Source organism: Coptis chinensis, chromosome 6 (genome assembly GCF_015680905.1).
Source record: "Coptis chinensis isolate HL-2020 chromosome 6, ASM1568090v1, whole genome shotgun sequence".
In the NCBI taxonomy this organism is placed as follows: domain Eukaryota; kingdom Viridiplantae; phylum Streptophyta; class Magnoliopsida; order Ranunculales; family Ranunculaceae; genus Coptis; species Coptis chinensis.
Genome location: NC_141461.1, coordinates 20,967,068 through 20,982,663, shown reverse-complemented (window position 1 = coordinate 20,982,663; position 15,596 = coordinate 20,967,068). Strand labels below are relative to the sequence as shown.

The 15,596-nt window shown below is 37.3% G+C and overlaps 1 long non-coding RNA gene across 1 annotated transcript; it reads left to right on the top strand.

Annotated features, from left to right (window-relative positions):
* Window positions 1-223: 223 nt before the first annotated feature.
* On the top strand, window positions 224-6,258 carry LOC147492047 (uncharacterized). The gene is made up of 3 exons (XR_015198055.1): window positions 224-321; window positions 436-484; window positions 5,906-6,258. It is a non-coding gene; the product is annotated as an uncharacterized LOC147492047 (long non-coding RNA).
* The last annotated feature ends 9,338 nt before the right edge of the window (window positions 6,259-15,596 follow it).

Here is a 15,596-nt window from a genome sequence, read left to right as displayed (position 1 = left end):
CTAGAAGAGGATTGTACCCATCTTTGGTCTTTGTCTTTGAGGGTAGAGCAAACTCTTCCATGAACTGATATGTACCAAGCTACATCCAAAGGGGTAGATGTGAACATATTATAGTAATTGAGATGAAAATTTTACTGAAGCCTTAAAGCAATTGTCAGACAACAATTTAAAAAACTTTAGCAATACAAGTATGTTCTCAGTGGTTGCTTGTTTTTCTATTTTGCAGCATAAGCACAACTGAAAACTTAGTTGTTGCGCTCTAGGTATGTCGTGTTGTCTTAGTGGTTTGTTTTTCTCCCACTTTTGGTTGTTGCGCACTAGGTACGTCGTGTTTTTTTTCCCCCAGCAAATATCATTTTTTCTAGTATTTTGAGTAAGAAAGTCGAGCATTTATTAGTAAGAATGATTCAAATAACCTGCTCATTGTTGGTGTAGTAGTGGAGTTTGATTTGTAGTAGTGGAGTTGGCTTCTGATTCTCTTGAGGTAAAACTTCTACCCATTTCGTATACTAGTTTTATTTGTTGCTTGTTGTTTTTTGCAACAACTGAAATTGTGGGTGTTTGTATGCATATAAGGGATATGTTTTGGTTTTGTGCTATGGTAAAGTCATTTGGTTTGTATATTAGGTAGTGTTAGGATTTATTCTTGGTTTAATTATCAAGTGTGCAGGTTATAGATTTTTTATATTTTATTTGCGCATGGCTTTAAATTAATTTGAATGGCTAATGTAATTTAACTTGGTATTCAGATTCTATGGATGAACTGATAGTTATAGAATTTATGTTTGTTTGTTTTTTGTTTGTTTTTTGTTTGTTTGTTTGTTTGTTTTTTTTTTTTTTTTTTTTTTTTTTTTGTTTTTTTTTTTACTATATGAGTATTTTAGGCATAATACATGTGGTCAAAAAGTTGAGTAAACAAAGAAAACTCTGTCAAAATATTTTTAGCTCTTTTGTTTTATAAACAAGCAAGTTAGTGTTAAAAATATAATGCAATGGTAAAATTGTCTAAATGATTTATACCGTTATTTCTAAGTACATGGAAAATATGATTAGTATTGGTTGAGGCATGAATATTAGAATTAGATGTAGGAAAAGTGCCCGACATAGTTAAGGCAACATTGGAATATCAATAAAAGTACACAGTTAGCATTGGAATATTCTTGATATCACTCAAAGTACAGTTTGGTTCCAGAACATGGTGCACCTACGGGTGATCTGAGAGTTCCTACTTGTTTAAAGATTGGTTAATTCCGATCACAAACCCAGATGCTTGTTTCAAACTTAACTGTAATTGTTTGATATTGTTAATATTTGGATGCTTGACTATTATAATTAAATGTAGAAAAAGCGCGAGACACAGTTAAGGCAACATTGGAATTTGAGTTATAGGACCACGTACTTGATCCACGTATTTTTAAATAGGAATCATCAAATTTAATTATGTTTTGGTCTGATGTATATATTAAATTATTCTCATTAATTTGTGATAAATGAGGATAGAAATGCCAAAAGGATTTGATATCGGGTGGGACCACGCTATCCGTATCCCTGGAAATAAAAATGGGGCACAATGCAAATACTGTGATAAGATTTTAGCTGGAGGTAGCATTATAAGGCTTAAAGTACATCTTGGCGAAGGGAACAAAAATGTTGAGAAATGCTTGAAGTGTGGAAAGGAAATTCGAGACATGTTCCGACAAATAATTGAGTCCAGAATTGAGAAAAGAAATGGAAAAAACATAGCTCAAGAACATTATAGAGCTGCCATGCATGCACACCCTCCTGGAGAAGACTCAGACGAGGATGACAACGAGTTCGCGATGGCTCGACAACAATCTAGAGATGAGTACTAGAGGTTCTGCGAGACGGGCTCGTGGGATAGGAGGGCTCCAACCAGAGAGAATACCAATGTTCCAAGCACAAGCTCTCACAAAGGCAAAGGTGTTATGTCTTTCTTCTCCCATTCGAAGAGCACTAGGCATCTCGAGCTTATTGATGTTGATTCGCCGAGAAGGCCTGATGTTAATCAACCATCTGTTCACCAGATGACGCCAGTCGGTAAGTTAAAAGCTGGGGTGTTTAGAAAAGTTGTGGCTAGATTTGTACTTTAGGGAAACTTGTCTCCAAATGCAGTGGCCAACAACCCGTATTACAAGCCGATGTTCGATGAGGCATGTCACACCGGTCTTGGAGTGATCCCTCCTTCAGCCTATCAACTACTAAATTCAGAGTTGCAGAAGCTTAAGGCAGAGTGCAAATTGCATATTGACCATATGAAAATAAAATGGTCTACATATGGTGTCACTGTTATGTGTGATTCCTGGACTGGTCCAACGCGACAGTGCTTGATGAACTTCATGGTGTATTGTGATGGGCTCATGACTTTTGATTCATCCGTTGATCTATCGAAACACAAGAAAGATCACTACCACTTATTAAAACACATGAGACGTGTTGTTGACAAGGTTGAATTGGCAAGGAGAATGTTGTTCAGATTGTAATGGACAACGGGGCAAATTTTAAGAAAGCTGGAGAGATGCTTGCAAGAGAAAATGGTATGCTTACAAATAAGTTTTATTCTCCCATTTTAGATTCCTTTTGCAAATAGGTTTTTTGTATGAACTATCTACTAAACTACTTCATGTACAACAAGGTATAACTTTTTATGGACCACATGCGCGGCTCATTCTATAGACCTTATCTTGAAAGAATTTTTTCGAGCCTCATCGATGAAAGCAATCCTTGATAAGGCGAAGGATACCACGTCTTTCATTTATAACCACTCTCGAGTTATTTCCCTTATGAGGGAAGTGTGTGGTGGAGACTTAGTCCAAGCTGGTCCAACTAGATTTGCCAGTAATTACATGGCATTGAAAAGTTTGCTGAAAAAAAAGAACAAGCTCTAGTCAATGTTTACTTCTGAAGGATATCTTGAAATCAATAATGATAATCCTACGGTCCAGATGATGATGGTCGAGGATATTATAAATGACCGAGAATTTTGGCAGAATGTGAAGGGGATTGTAGCTATATTAGAACCCATTGTGGTTTTATTACGGAAGGTGGATAGGGATGATAAACCGACTATGCCATTTTTACATAGATGGGCAGATATAACAATTGAGCAAGTTCGGAGGAAGATTCGCTCGCCTGAATAAATTGTTGGAATCATTAAGAGGAGGTGGAACAACCAATTGGGGCACCTATTACACAAAGCTGGTAATATTTTTGTTAACTTGAGGTTTATTTAATTGTACCATAACTGTTGTAAACTAATATGCTACAAATTTGCTTGTAGCACACTACCTTAATCCTGCCGTGATTTACGACCCTGATAGTGAAAATGTTGCATACAATGGGGAGTTCCTCTCAGCAATGCAGACAGTCATTAACCAGTTGTTCCCAGAACTATCAGATCAATTGGCTTGCTTAAATGAATGTAAAGTTTATCAAGAGGCTTATGGGGTATTCTCTGCACCAATTCTTGTATATGGAAGAACCAAAGTCATGCCGTGTTAGTTTCATTGTTAACCCACTACGAACTTGTAACTGACCTATTTTAGTTTTAGTCCATACAAAATTATATAATATGGTCTACATTGTTTGTCATTGACGCAGCTGATTGGTGGATGAATGTTGAAGATGGTTATGTCGACCACTTGAAAACGTTAGCTATACCGATCCTCTCACAAACTACCTCATCATTTGGATGTGAGAGGAATTGGAGCACATTTGGATTCATACACTCGGCTAAACGTTGTAACTCGATAACCGAGTCACTAGAGGATCGAGTCTTTGTCCACTACAACCTTCGACTGAAAAGCAAGCATGTCCAACTAAAGAACCAATTCGAAGAAGAGAAGAAGATCTTGGACCTCACATCATTGTACCCAGTCGATAATGACTCAGACTGTCCTATTTTTGATTGGATCGATGACAAAGAGAGAACCTTTGAGGCATTATTAGATGAAAGCGGTCGTCCTAATTCATACATTGCAGAGCCATCTGGTCTGCCAATAGATGGAAATTGGGAACCTATTCCGAATCCTAATCCTGAGGATAACTTTGAAGCAGCTCAATCTCCTAATGACACTCAACTTGATGGTGAAACATATTATGATGCATGGAGAATGCCTAGTGATGGGGAGCACGATAATGCTTACAATGTTGTTGATGACAATAATGATAGTGATGATGATGATCATGCTCAAGTTCGTGCCAGTGGTCCAAGTCGAGGAGGTGGTGGTGGTCGTGGAGATGGTAGTGGTCCGAGTCAAGTAGGTGATGGTGGTCCTCCTGGTTTTGATGATGATCATGCTCAGGTTCATGCCAGTGGTCCAAGTTGAGGAGGTGGTGGTGGTCGTGGAGATGGCAGTGGTCCGAGTCGAGTAGGTGGTGGTGGTCATCTAGGTTTTGATGGTAATGATGGGGTTCAGTCACAACAACGTAGAGTTTCCATTGGTGGTGGTGTTGGGTCACAATGGGTGACAGCACTAAGGTCACAACAGTCAAGGGGTGGGTCCTCAATGCAGCAGTCAAGGGGTGGGTCCTCAATGCAGTAGTCAAGCGGTGGATCCTCACAACAATCAAGGGGAGGGTCCTCACAGCGCCCACCAAGTGGTAGGGGTGGATGCACTGTTGTTAGGTCTCAACAAGCAACTGGTGGTTCCTTACAATGCCGTGATAATAGAGGAGTATACTTTACTGAAGAGGATGGGTTTGACCATGCAACTCAAGACTCTGACCATGGTGCTTCCGCCCAACGAGGATCTCGTCAAAGAAAAGGTCGACAAAGGAGAGCAGATCCTACACAGAGCACGGACTCCAGCAATTATTTTTATAGGGTCGTCTACTGGGGTCGAGATGTCTGTGGACTCATTGGCAGGCCAATTTGGAGGATTGTTTTCTTGCGATCAACCTTTATGGATATTCTTCTACTAGTTCAAATATGGTTGAATATTTTACAGACTCTTCATATACAAATCCTCCAGAAGAATATTCACGTTCTCAATATTATGGAAATTGGAATGATCCTCAAGCATACTCTACTGCTTCCACCTATGCTTCTCCTTCGGAACAATATGCGTCCCCTCAGTCTTATGAAGATTGGAATGCTCCATCTCGCGAGTATTCTACTGAATCTATATTTGTGCTACCTTCAGAACAATATGCACCTCCTCGTCATTCTTATGGAGGATGGAATGAAAGGGACCAAAGCATGGAAGATGTTCAGCCATTCTCGGAGCATAGTGTGGACATGCCTCCACCTGCATGGGGAACTATATGGGAACCTCCGAGTTGACCCATTGTTGAGGAAACTGGGTATCCGATTATTGGTTACCTTAAATTGTGTGGCAAGAACTTTGACCAGTTAGCGTACGACTTGTACGCATGGAAAACTTTAAGAATTGGTTCGGCCAAACCCTTACTTGGAACCAGTATTGTAATGATTTTCTTTTTGAATTTGCATTACATGGTGTCAAAGGCATTCAAGAAGGTCGCAAATCATTCTGACAGTAGTCTTCTTTGTAATGGTTTGGAGTGTTAGCCTCTGTTGGTTTGGAATAAAGTTAAAGTGTTTTTGTATTGGATGTTTATCATGTTTAATGGTTTGGAGTGTCAGCCTCTCTGTTGGTTTTGAATAAAGTTTGAGTATCTTTGTATTGGTTATTGGTTTTTTTTTTATCATGTTAGGGTTTTTGTTTTAATGGTTTAATTAATAAAGATTTGTTTTTATTCAATTGCCATTTTAATACGTACATAAATTGACTTCTAATTATTGTATTCTTGAATTTGTTAACAAACTACAATGGATCATTCCCAACTCGTCCTTCATAATGGTTTCATGGAAATCAACAGGAGTTTGAATAGTTTACATTTTGAAACGAACGTGTTAAATGTACAGATCGCGGTGTTATTCACAACTATGAAGATAAATACATCAAATGATGGTAATGTTTTACGAAATGAAGGAAACAATATCTTACAACGTATTAAGGATACTATAGAGAAAATATGCGTTAACTCTGACATTGTGGAAGATAAAGTAAAAGACATTCAACAAAGGCTAGCAATCCATAATGAAGGCACAGACTCAAGCTCTTCCACATGTGAGTCCAGAATGTCACCAGAGTAGTAATTTGTTGTATCTCATTTATTGTAATTTCATTTTGTGTAACTTTCATTTATTATATTTCATGTATTTTGTTATGGAAGTGGATATGTAATGTTATTTAATGTGTTTGTTGAATATCTTGGAAGTGGATATGTTATATATAATATGTATTTTGTTATTAAAGTGGAGTAGTGGAACATATATATACATATATTGGAAATGTTGAATCAATGAGAATTGTATTATTTTGATTTTCAGGTTATAACAGAATTTACGTGTTTTAAATGTCGAAAATACAAAAGAGACTCTGTCGGATTTTATATATAAAAAAAATGATGATTTATCATTGATTTTAATTAATTAAAATTGAACGTAGTCCTATTAACGCCTTGTAATATTTCTTTAATCCAGAGGCGTTACAACCATTGTAGTAATTTGTGTGACTTTTTAAATATTTGAAATTTCAAACATGACTTTATAACGACATATAACCATCCTAAATATGTACAAATAAGTTAGTTAGTGTTTTTGAGCATTAGAGAGTAGTTCATATTAAAAGTATGACCACATTCAAAGTAAATAGAGATGATTTTGTGGATATTTTTTGCGATATTTGTCGATATATCACGATATGATATATCCACGATATTTGCTATTAGCAATACCCACACAGAGTCGGGCGATATTTTGCGATATTTGTCGATATATCTCGATATATCCACAATATTTGCAGATGTCCTAATATAATATATCCCCACACAGGGGGATATATCCCCGATACATATCTATAAATTAGAGGTTGATATTTTGCCATATCCTAATATTTTGTACTATGTCCTAGATCATCTGACACATTATTTTTTATATAACATTAAAGTCACATATAAAATGGGTATTAATATAAATCTACGAGTGCACTCACCAATCTATCACATTTACTCAGGTATGTCCATCATTAAAGAAAATGTACCAAACGAGGACATTATCACACCCCAAATTTTATAATAACTGAACGCATATAACACGTGGCATTTCCAGTCTTTACAAAACTTGAAAACTTGAGACATGATATGGAACAACTATTAAGTCCAGATTGGATAATTAACATTACACAGAGCTAAAGGAACCTTAAATCTAAATAAACAGTACATGTCAACCACAATACGTCTTTCCTCAAACCAAAACAACCATATATATCTGATAATATATCAAAAATATGTACAAGAGTTGAGTAAAAATCACCGAGTTGAACCGATTTTTTAACTACTAGTTATGCTTGAACCACTGAGTGTACCGGTTTCTAACTTGAATCGGATGGTTCAAACCAGTGATGAAACAACACTATGTTGATAAAAAAGTTGGGGAGCTGATAAGCACCCAAAACTGTAATATTAAACCCCGAGAGACATAGCATTTTGGTCGATTATGTGTTTAATAATCATGTAATAATTATATTTTCGTACTTTTGCAGGAAACTTCCGAAGCACAAATCGGATAAATCATATAAAGAAGCATCAAACTTCCGAAGCTCAAATCGGATAAATCTAGATGCCGACGTTGGCTAGTGAAGCTGCCAAGTACAGGAATACGGGAATATTTGGAGTTTCCCACTCAATCCCCGTGAAGGCCAACAAAGCCTGACTAGAGCCGAAGTTTCCAAAAGAACAAAACCAAAGGCAGAAAGCAGTCCATATATAAAAAGCGGCAAACTTTAAGCTCAAATCGGATAAATCTAGATGCCGACGCGTTGGCTAGTGAAGCTGCCATAGCGACCGGCAAATTAACTTAGCAAAGGACAAAAGTCATAAAACGCCAAAATCGGTAGCGACCCATTGGACACACTAGGTGGATCCACTCTGCGGGCCCGAAGGCATGATGAGTCAAGATAGGCAGGTGGCAAAGGATGGTTTCAATTTGATACCACCGGCAAGAGAGAAGAGACGCGCACCAATTCAAACCGGTGGTTTGAATTGAAATGAGCTAACAAACAAAACCTTAAATTAGCAAAAGACAAAAAATTAAAACAGATCAAAACAAAACTTTGATTCTCAAAGTTTTGAAGAAATCAATTAGCTACCGAACAAAACTCAATTAAATGGGTCTCGGGTTTCGGCCTATATATATATATGAGGGGTCGCCTTCATTATTACCCCCTTCAAAGATATTAATGCTTTAGCTTCCGCCTAGTTAGTTTATTGCTTCAAGATTTTACATTTCGTCATTTCCATTCCAAAGAACTTAAATATCGTAAGTTATTTTACCCCTTAATGATCATTTCTTTTCTAGTTTAATTCACATCCTGCATTTATTTACTTAATGTATACAACAAGTTTTATTATTCCTTCTATGACCATGAGCTAATCCCCTCGGGGGGTTATCTTGCCTTCGTGTGAAAATCGGATTGACTTCGTTAATATTCTAGAATCACTACTTAGGAATTAGGCATAGAATTGACATCCGTCCCAAAATGATCGAGACGCACAAAGTTGGATGGCCGATGCTCCGGGGACAGTCTCGCAAGACGACCCAAAATGTCTGCTAGCGACTCTGCAGTGTCGGCGACTCTCCAATTCGGTCCGGTGATGTGAAATCTAGCCAGGAGCTGAAATAATATACCAGAGATGAGGTATTATTGAAACTCCTTATGCTAGTGAAATGCGACCTAGAGATGTGGGCATGCGCTAGGGATCAATATTCGACGTTGTCTCCGAAAACGAGACGAAGTAAAGATGTAGTGACTTGGTAATATAAACTGTTAAAAAATGATTCTTGCATGAGTATGATTAACTCTCTCTCTGTTTCTCTATTTTTGTTTACCTACATATAATCGCCGTAGCAATTTACATTATCTGCATTACCGTTATTTTAATTAAAACCAACTAAAAAGAAACCTAAAAATCCTACTCACCAAAAGTTATAATTCCAGTTGTGAACCTATCCGAGCCCTAAGGTTTGGAAGATCCCTTACTCGACCTATCCTACCAAACCCACGTGAGTAAGGTAACTTGACTAAAACGTACGACTATATGGACGTTGGAATTTAGACTTTGGACTTGGGTCTTTAGACTTCGGACTTTGGACTGTGGACCTCGGACTTAAGAAAATAAGTAACTGAAAACCAATAAACGTGTATAAAAGTTTGTTTTATCAAATGGCGTCGCTGCACGCCGAAAGACTCTGGACTTAACGTAATAACTGGAATACATCCATAAAAACCCCCTCCCCTACCTCATCTTTTTAATTTTCATTTCTGTTACAATACTAACGAGTTACGAAACAGTTTACCTTAATTTTTTTTTCTACTAACAAATATCTGTGAACCAAGTTTTGTTTATTTTCATTAGCACGTCTAAGTACTCGTAGGGAATTTGAAATCTTGAAACAGACAAAAAGTCTCGGGACGAGACTGAATTAGTAGCACGCTGAGACTAACCTCGAGTATCAACACTCCGGTTTTTAGTCTGAGCCACTTTCATTTTCGATTACTCTTTTGGGCTCTCGGTCCTTTTTCTAGTAAGCGTAAGCTCGAGTTAGTCGATCGCTATACGAGGAATCGCGGGGCCTTGAGGTTTCAAACTCTTAAACTCCTCAAACTTTGTCGAGGATATTATTTGCTATAACCTGTTTTACCTCGTATATTTGTATGTTGGCATGAGGACTCCTTGCATGTAAAGGTGGTTCGTCATTACATATTCACGTTAACACAATATGATTCAAACATATTTTGATATATGCGTAGCGTCAAACCATCTGCTTAGAATATTTTTATATGTGTATGTTACATCAATTTACGTACACGGTATTCAATTGCATGAGTTCGTTCTCGACATTCCCCTAACTCACGTATAACTTACACATAGTTGCACGATAGGTAATATAGATTTGCATGGGTAGACTTTCTGCGTAAACCAGTATATGTTAGTTAGTTTCTATTTTGGCATCAATCATTTTAATTGCATATTTCGTAATCACGTCTCCATAATACATTAATTACGTAAACAAAAAAAAAAAAAAATTAAAAAATAAAAAAAAATCATAGTAATTAAAAATTTCATCTAAATCATCTTAATAACACCCCGCATAATACACCATCATAAATCATCATCCTATTCCATCAGTGCCTAGGAAACTTGAAGAAAAAAAAAAATTGAGGTTGCCTAATTAAGGAATGTGTTAGCACGAACAACCTCCCTCAATTTTCTCGGTGACTCGCTCTTTGGAATATTCTCCGTTATCCTAGCTTCCCCGCCGAAGTTAGCAAATTTCGGGGAAGACGTGTTTCAACTCCCTCCTTCCTAAAATCTAAAACCTCCAGTCATTGTTCGTTCCTTATGAGCCTTAAATTAAAATTTATATTTGTATGAGACTACGGTCCGGTAAACATAAGGAATTAGAACTTACATATCATCGTCGAAAATACAAGAAACAATTGTTTATGTTATATCCTAGACATAGTCCCTCCTCCGTAAATCAACCTCGTCAAATATCTCCGTTGCCATTATCTCCTTTAATTATGGCTGAGGAAAATCTCATGATCGAGAAACCCTTTCGGTTCTATATCTTGCTTTACTGAGGAAGGACACGCTTCTCGCATTAAACTCGATGCGATTGTAGATGATTTTCGTATTCCGCCAAACATTTTCGGTTTGTTACCTGTTTACCATGGGTTAGACCATTGATAAGAGCCCAAAACTATAGTTTTAACCCCTTAACAATCGTCCTTTTAGACCAATTATGTGAATAATAAGTAAGAGTTAATATTGATTACGTGTTTTTATGCATTTCAGGCTTCAAAGTCCATTATGTGTAGAAATGTGCCACTTTAGCGAGATAAAGGAGCAAAGGTCGGTTGCTAAGGAGTTCTGTGATTAAAGGCCAATTTTCAAGAAGACAAAGCCTTTGTAAAGCCCGGTCAAAAGCTGAAAAGTCAAAGTCCACGCGGGCAGAAACAGTGCACAAAGTCAGCAGAACTTCCGAAGACCATATCTTTAAACTTAGACCTCGGAATTGGACCTACCTTATGTCGAAACGACCAGCTCGAAAAGAGCTTTCCAATGGTCCAAGTTTTGGCTCAATCAGAGGAGTAAAAGTAGATGAAACATCTGTTGAAGCCAACTACAACTGAAGAGCCCATTTTGGACTAAAGAAATTGGGTTTTGGGCCCGATTTTCCGGCCCAAAACATGGCTCCAAGCCCATGCACGATTTTTGGATCTGAAAGTATAAAAACAAAAGCTTTACTCTTTGTTAATGGCAGTTATGTTAGGAAGCTAATGTTAATGGAGTTTAGGGTTAAAAAAAGATAGATCTAGATTAGTTTTTAGATCTAGATCTAGTTTTTTTTACATTCATTCAATTAGTTAGTTTAGAATCATATTTTAGTTTTTAGAATAAAGTAGTAGTTCTTCATTTCAATTTAGATTATTGCTTAAATTCTTATTTAGATTTAGTTGTCTTAAATTCATAATTAGTTATTCACAATCTTAGTTCTAAATTAGTTTTAATTTCAGTTTAATTTAATTATGTCTTATTGTTATTATTGTTCTTGTGTTGGGAATGGTAGTATAGAAATTTCACATCAAATCATTACTCTCACCATTGTTCATTTTGGGTTTGATTAGTTGAATTCGATTTAAGTCTAGAGAGTTAAGAGTGGACGAATCCTTACTCATTATATTGCATGAATATGTTTTGAGAGTAAGAAGAATTGATTTAAACGTAAGAACGGTAGGATTACGTATTAGTGTTGTTAACATTAATATTTTGGATTCTATCATTTTTATGGTTATCAAATGGCGCCGCTGCCATCTTAATCTCGTTCTAGACAAGAATTCAATTGCTTGAATCCAAGGGGCAATCCCCCATTCTCTACCCACCCACCCTTTTAATTTTTCATTCTTATTTCTTGAATTTTCGGAACTGTTCATTGTTTTAGGCATAGGGGCTGCGGATTCACAGAGAAAAACACTGCGGTGAAGGTATTTCTAAATTTTCGAAAATTCTGAAAATTTTCAGACATAATATTTAATGTGTTTTTGATTTATTGGAATATTTTCAGATTTTTCAAAGTTGGTTTACCTTGTGAAAAAAATACGATCTTTACAGTGCTGCATTTCAGTTTTCACACCGTATGTTCTTGAAAAACAGACGAGTAAGGTTACTTAGGGAGTTCTAAAAATTCTATAATTTTTACAGGAGTATGTATCCTAAGTCAGGAGTTTGTAGTAAAAATTTGACGAGTTTTTGATTTGTTTTGACTACCTAAATAGTAGAGTGTTTCCAGTGTGTTTCTGCAGTGTTGCAAACACTTAATATCTGGAACACCAGCCGATAAGGAGAGGTTGTAGAACTCCAATTGCTCTAAATGTTTTACAGGAACAAGTAGGATCTGTCAGGAGTCTCCAGTAAAAATTTGGCAATTTTTGGTTTTGTTTTGATGGGTTAACCATTCGGTTGTTTGTATTGTGTCTAAAAACTGTTTTGCAAACTTTGTAGGGCAGTAGAGGGACTTTCATAGCTTTGATTGATCTGAAATTTTATAGGCTACTTGATAGATGTCTTAGAAAATTACTGTAAAAATTTCAAATTTTTTGGAGTACGATAAAAGCCCTAAAACTCGAAAACCCTGAAGCACGACCAAGACCCAAACCGAAAGCTGACCATCAAGCGCCCAAAACACTGGACATTCGAAAACCCTGAGCGCACCTGCGCCCAAACAGAGGGCACCCGCGCCCTCGAAGGAAAATTCAGCGTGAACAGCCCAATTTTCACAGGTTAGTTCAAATTTCTATTTCTTCAAGTTATTCAGTGTTTCTAACTTGTTAAATACACTGAGATTGCGTGATACAAGACGCTTATTCAAACGCTGCAAAGCAAGGAGGCATTCAGGTACTCCTTCTTCCACTCCTCGCCTCTTCTGTCAGAGGAGTTTTAATTCTAGTATAATCAGGCTTGTTTTTCATAGAAATAAATACAACACGCCTATCTAGAATTTCACACACTACACTTGCATCAATGGCTAAAGAACAAGAGACTCATCTCTCTAATTTTTATAAAGCCCTAAACAATGGCCCTAAGTCGTGCATCGTTCTTGCAGACCTAGTGGGGGATTTTCGAATCCCCCCTAATATATTTAACTTGTTACCGGTTTTTCATAGTTTAGACCACTAGAAGCCTTACCAGCACATGCGTAGGATAGACCAAGTTCTCACTACATTCCATCATCCTAGCGTAAGTCCAGATCAAGTTAAACTTAGGGTGTTTCCTTTCACCCTAGCCGACAAGGTGGCATCTTGGTTAACTGCCCAAACGCCAAACTCTGTGGACTCATGGGCTCAACTTGTTCAATTGTTCATGGAACAATTTTACCCACCACTAAAGACAGATGAAATGCTTCACAAGATTCATTTCTTCAAATTTAATCCTCATGAATCCTTTTCAGGAGGCACGGAACGTTTCATCGATCTTCTCAATGAATGCCAAGATCATAATCTTTGCGAAAGACACGCTTTGTTCGTGCTTTCTTCAAGGGGCTTTCACATTATCATAAGGAGGTTCTAGATATCATGACTGGGGGTAGTTTTCTTAGTAAAGGAGCCTTGGAGGCTTATAAATTCTTAGAAGATCAATCTAAGAAGAACAACAATTAGGGAGGTAACGATTCCTCCCGCTCCTCTCCTTCTTCTCTTGAGGTTAAACATGATCCCGAGCTTAAAACTCTTATCGATGCCCTTACTAAAAAGGTAGATGCCATCTCTGTTCAACAACAACCCACTCCAGTCATGAACATTAACTCTACTCGTTGTAATATTTGTTGTAGTCTTGAGCATTCCGACTTCTATTGTCCTCTTGTCTATGCACAAACACCACCACAACCATCACACTTCAAACAGTTAACTCAACATCAAGGACAAGGGAACTTAGGTGACCAGAATAGAGGTTTAGTACCCATAACCCAGAACTATCCAACATCAAGACATGAACGCCAACAAGCTTTAATTCCAATACAACCATCTACAGACAAAGTAGTAGTGACCTTGTTGGAGAAACAAAATCAAATTATGCAACAAAACTCCAACTTGATGAAAGATCAAAGATGATGAAAACTCTAATATAATGAAACAAACAATGCAAATGATGCAGTCTTTGTGCCAAAAGGTTATTGACATGTCTTCTAACCAAAATAATAACCAAACCGGCGTGTTTCCAAGTCAAGCAAAGGCCTAATCCTAAGTCAACAAACACCCCTTTGAAATAAAAAGATATTTCTTGTAATGGTAATATAAACCAGGGGACCTACTGCAGTCACTACCCTTCGTCAGAGGTAGTAGTTGATAACCAAGTGACTATGCCTAAAGATTACCCGCAAACTAAAAATGATACCATACCAAATACTATAATAGAAACTGAAGACCCTACAACTGTAGAAGTACCAGTTAAACCACAACCAAAAGGGAAAACATTACAAGGCCCAATAATAGAAAGTGAAGACCCTACACCTGTAGAGGTTTCAATATGGACACCTAGATGGAAAACGGATAGAGATAAAACAAAGACTAATAAAACTTTTATCCCTTTTGCTAAAAATAGCGATAAAGCACCATATCCCCAAAGATTAGTTGTGTTTAAAAAGGACGAGAATTTTGATGAGATTAGGGAAGTGTTTAAAAATTTGACTATAAACCTACCTTTTCTAGAAGCTATAAAAAGTCTACCTGAACACGCTAAGTTTCTAAAAGAGTTGTGCACCAAGAAGAGGAAAACCAACATACCCCACGAAACATTCTTAACTGAACAATATCCCTCTTTATCTGAACATAACGGAATTGTTAAGTACAAGGACCCGGTCGTCCCCTATCAGATAATGCACCTTAGGTGATACCTTCATAACGCTTTTATTAGACTGGGGCGAAAGTGTTAACTTACTCCCTTTTTATTTATATAAACAACTAGGTCTAACAAAACTTCAACCAACCAAAATGACTTTGTAGTTAGCCGATCGTTCTATTAAGTATCCCAAGGGTGTAGTTGAAAATATTCTCGTTAAAGTTCAGGATTTTTACTATCCAGCCGACTTTGTTATTCTTGACACAGAAGTTGCTGATGATTCCATTCCCATCATCTTAGGGCGTCCTTTCTTGGCAACCGCCAATGCCCAAATCAATTGTCGGGATGGCTCAATGACTCTTTCTTTTGGAAATCTTTCTGTAGAAGTTAACATGTTTAGACAAAAACAGGGACAACTAGGTTTGCCTGTAGGGGGAAGTGAAGTCCATTGAGAGTTTTGTACCTCACATTAGTGCGGGGTGACACTTTAGTCCCCACACTAGTAGATACCCCTCTTATGGAAGAAGACAAGGATCACAATTTCTACTCCCTAGACGTAGATAACATCAAGGAGGATTTCCTTCGACTCTTTTGCAACCCTTCTTTGTCCGCTTCTCAGCGAAGTTCTCTCCTATTGACATCCATTCATCTCTTGG